Here is a 5433-nt window from a genome sequence, read left to right on the forward strand (position 1 = left end):
TGTGTGCACTATCTTGTATAATTTTTGCTTTATTATGCTTTCATTATTTTCCTAAATATTCTCTGCTGAAATCAACTTTACAATCAGTGGCAAAGAGGATAAAGTAAACTTAAGCAGAGGTGGTTGTGTGGTGCACATTTAAACCGAAATAGACCTAACCAGCCGAGTCACCAGATACGATATTGACAGACTGTCCACTGCTTCCACATTTATGATCACCTCCCACACATAATACACACTAATGCTCTTCATATTTCTTATTTTATAGTTTTATATTACATTTTCTTTATTTCTAAGTCACATTAGAGTATTGAAATGATTTCTCCATATCCATTATAGTTTTATATTACAGTGATCCCTCGGTTAACGAACGCCTCGATTAACGAAATTTCGGTTAACGAATTACCTTCCATAAGATTCTTCACTTCGGTTAACGAAAAAATTTTGGTTAACAAATTCCTTACAAAATTTTCCCAACATGTTTTCTCCTGCTTTTGCGTGCTCACCAGCCATAGTATTAGTCCGCCAATACAGTGACCCCTCGGTTAACGAACTCAATCCGTTCCAGAAGGTCGTTCGTTAACCGAAAAGTTCGTTAACCGAAACCATTGTTTCAATGGGTTTTTGGGTACCGTATATCTCGGCCTACGAGACGGAATTTGAACAAAAAAAATAAATCAGCCCAAAGTTAGGGGGTCGTCTTAAGCACCAGAGATAAAATTCTTACCTCTTAAATATTGCGGGTTAGCGTGTCAAGAGTGGTGATGGAAACATGGTAAACCACTCACAAAGTCCTACCATTAATTATTTTATACTGAAACTTACGTTTGGGAAGCTGGATTAAAATGAAGATTACCGGTATATTAAAATAATAAAAATGTATTATAAACCTGTCTAACATACCGTAATAAACACAGCTGCTATTATCATCCCCCCCACCCCCATTTGCCAGTGACAAGAAAGGGAAAGTGACCTTGACTGTGACCGCCTGTGGCTATTTTTAGCCGTCCTTGTGTTCGGAGGTGGTCAGTAATGCATATCTGTATATTTACTGATCATAATACTTATCTCCTAAAAATAATTAATTTAAAATTTATTTTTTTACAAAGAATATTCAGTATATGACTGCGTTAATTCTTGAAACTACCGACAGTGGTAAATTTAGGATGAGAATGATTAACAGAAGTCACGTCATGGATTCGGAGTTTGGTCCTTAATGATCACCTACCAGTTATAATGGTAGCCTCCCTTTTTCGCGAAACAAGTATATAAATTAAAGAAAATGCTTGCAGTGTGTTTAATGTATTACAGTATATTATAAATAAATAAATAAACAAATAAATCGGCAAATCTATTTCAAGTAAATGGAAATATTTTACTCACCAACATTAGTTCCAATTAAATAACTGCCGCTTAAGTGAGTCACTAGTGTACACCAGCCGGTAAAATTTGATGCCAATACTTGAAGTGAATTGGCATTATTTTAAATAACCAATCATAAATAAATGGAAAAAAGATCAAAGGTGAGAAACATTATATTGTATGTATGTTGTGTTGTCAAAGGAAGAGAAACAATTGAAACTCTGCAATTGTGTGTAAATGAGGCAGAAAGATAAATCAGCAACCTAAGACTTGGTCACAATTTTCGTGATGCCATATGGAAGTACTGGTAGGGTCTACCATTAGACAATACTGTACATTATGCTTCCAATATCTTCCCAGGCAGTAGAATCTCCCTGTTTGGTAGCTGCCTAAAACTTTTAGTAATATTTCTTTGATACAACATGATAAATTAGACAAACTATGAAAATATACAAACAAAAGTTATTTACCAAGACCTTCTCTCTCAGAACAGAGGGTAACAGATGGAGAGGAGATAAGGCTATTTATAGCCTGTCTTTGTGTAGGAAGTCGACCACACTAGAAATAATTAATTTAAAATTTATATTTTTTGCATAGAATATTCAGTCCATGACTGCGATTATAAAATATTGTGAATATATATATATATATACAGTTGTACCCCACTTAACGCGGTCAATTGAACCCAGAGGGTCCCGCGTTAAGTGAAATCCGCGTTAAGTGAACAACAGAACATATGGGATTAATTCCAATAGAAACTGGCCCGACCCCCAAACTCCACTTTTTGAAGGCACATACCTATGTTGTAGTAAAAATAACATCTTAATTTTATGATGGTACATGCACACAATTAATACTTAAGAGAAATAGAGAAATACAGTCGCCAAGTTAATGTCCATTCAAATAATGGACTCAACTCCCTCCCCCTCTCACACTACACTGCCGGCTCTTCCCTCTCAGAGAAATTTTTGGGGGAAAACCAATAAATTTTAATAAATAATACCTCAAACTAAAGTTAGGATAATACAATTGACATTGCTGGATTCCTTGTAAGACCAGGAATATTTTGAATATAAATGTCATATATTTTGCACAAAAGATAACATAGTTACTCTGAGAAAAATTTTTATCTAAAATTTGTATGTTTAATGCAAAATATATGATGTTTATACAGTATTACCCCGCCTAACGCGGTTTCACTTAACGCGTTTTATCATATACGCGGTGCCTCGCCAGAGCTGAACTTTCACTTAACACGGATTTTTTCCACATATACGCGGTGAGTGTCCGGCTCGAGACGCTATTTTTAGATTTGCCCCACCCTGCCTGACTGCCTGTTTTAGCTCATAAAATTCATACAAATTACCCGGCCAGAATATAATTTACATTGCTGGAATTCTTATAATTTGGTGATCATTTTGAATATAAACATCATATTTTTGCATTAGACATACAAATTTTAGATAAAAAATTTTCTCAAATTAACTATGTTATCTTTTGTGCAAAATATATGACATTTATATTCAAAATATTCCTGGTCTTACAAGGAATCCAGCAATGTCAATTATATTATCCTAACTTTAGTTTGAGGTATTATTTATTAAAATTTAGTGGTTATCCCACACATCTCCTTGGGACGGTTGGTGGGGGGTGGGGGGGAGGGAGGGAGGGACCGACCATCTGTTACCCTGTGAAGAATTATTTTTTTTTTATTAACTGAAGATATTTGTTTTAGCTCATAAAATTCATACAAATTATCCGGTCTGAATATAATTTACATTGCTGGAATTCTTATAATTTGATGATCATTTTGAATACAGTTGTACCCCACTTAACGCGGTCAATTGAACCCAGAGGGTCCCGCGTTAAGTGAAATCCGCGTTAAGTGAACAACAGAACATATGGGATTAATTCCAATAGAAACCGGCCCGACCCCCAAACTCCACTTTTTGAAGGCACATACCTATGTTGTAGTAAAAATAACATCTTAATTTTATGATGGTACATGCACACAATTAATACTTAAGAGAAATAGAGAAATACAGTCGCCAAGTTAATGTCCATTCAAATAATGGACTCAACTCCCTCCCCCTCTCACACTACACAGCCGGCTAACAGATGGTCGGTCGGTCCCTCCCTCCCCCCCCCACCCCCCACCAACCGTCCCAAGGAGATGTGTGGGATAACCTCAAACTAAAGTTAGGAAAATATAATTGACATTGCTGGATTCCTTGTAAGACCAGGAATATTTTGAATATAAATGTCATATATTTTGGACAAAAGATAACAGTTACCTAGAGAAAAATTTTTATCTAAAAATTGTAAGTTTAAAGCAAAATATATGATGTTTATATTCAAAATGATCACCAAATTATAAGAATTCCAGCAATGTAAATTATATTCTGACCGGGTAATTTGTATGAATTTTATGAGCTAAAACAAATATCTTCAGTTAATAAAAAAAAAATAATCTTCACGACACTATCTGTCAATCAAAGTACCCCACCTTGCCTCCCCCCCTCTTCCAACCGCGCGGTCAGTCCCAACCCTCCCCCCCACCCCCCACCAATCCTCCCTTCCAGAGTTTTTAACATTTAGTATTAAATAATACCTCAGATTAAAGTTAGGATAATATAATTGACATTGCTGGATTCCTTGTAAGACCAGGAATATTTTGAATATAAATGTCATATATTTTGCACAAAAGATACCATAGTTACCTAGAGAAAAATTTTTATCTAAAAATTGTAAGTTTAAAGCAAAATCTATGATGTTTATATTCAAAATGATCACCAAATTATAAGAATTCCAGCAATGTAAATTATATTCTGACCGGGTAATTTGTATGAATTTTATGAGCTAAAACAAATATCTTCAGTTAATAAAAAATAATAATAATTCTTCACAGGGTAACAGATGGTCGGTTGGTCCCTCCCTCCCCCCCACCCCCCACCAACCGTCCCAAGGAGATGTGTGGGATAACCACTAAATTTTAATAAATAATACCTCAAACTAAAGTTAGGATAATATAATTGACATTGCTGGATTCCTTGTAAGACCAGGAATATTTTGAATATAAATGTCACTTAACGCGGTACACTGTGGGTTCAATTGACCGCGTTATGGGCAACTACTGTATATATATATATATATATATATATATATATATATATATATATATATATATATATATATATATATATATATATATATATATATATATATATATATATATATATATATATATACACACATATATATACAGTTAACCCTCACTTTACGCGGTTAATGTAACCCACAGGGTCCCGCGGAAAGTGAGGAACGCGTAAAGTGAATAACATAACATATGGGATTAATTGAAATAGAGTCCGGGCTGACCCCCAAACTCCACATTTTGACGACACACAACTATGTTGTAGTAAAAATTTTATATTAACTTTATGATGGTATGAAAAAACAAGTAATATAGAAGAGGTTAGGTTAGGAAAAATAAAGGTTAACATAGGAAAAATAAAGGTTAGGTTAGGAAAACTAAAAGTTATGTGGAACACTTACGTTAGTAGAAGAGATGGGTCGGCATACGGGGATGGAGGCTGGTTCCGAGGCAGAGGGCAGATTACTGGCCCTCAGGTGAATCACCATCACTGTCACTTACAGTTGTCAGGGCTTCCCTGACAAATCCCTCAAAGTCATCTTCACTGTCACTATCACTGGCTTGGGCTGGCTGTGGTGGGTTGCGGGCGAAGAACTCGGTTATGCTTTTTTGACGGCTGGTGTTGATGTTGTCGTGATACACCTTGATGTACGGCTCCATAGCCTGCACCAGTCGGGTATGGAAGACGTCATGGCGTTCATCGTCATTGTCGCGGGAAACGATGGACTTAATTTTTTCTGTAAACTCTATGAGACACTTAATATCACTATGACTTAAACTAGGTTCTTCGGAGAATGACGCACCTTCTTCCTCCTCTTCACTGGCGGGTTCTTCTTCCAACATCTCGTCGGCAGTCACTTCAGGATCTCTGATCACCTCCATGATGTCTTCGTTGGTGGTCTCGGAGAAGCCTTCAG

Source organism: Homarus americanus, unplaced genomic scaffold, assembly GCF_018991925.1.
Source record: "Homarus americanus isolate GMGI-L3 unplaced genomic scaffold, GMGI_Hamer_2.0 scaffold20465, whole genome shotgun sequence".
NCBI classification, from domain to species: domain Eukaryota; kingdom Metazoa; phylum Arthropoda; class Malacostraca; order Decapoda; family Nephropidae; genus Homarus; species Homarus americanus.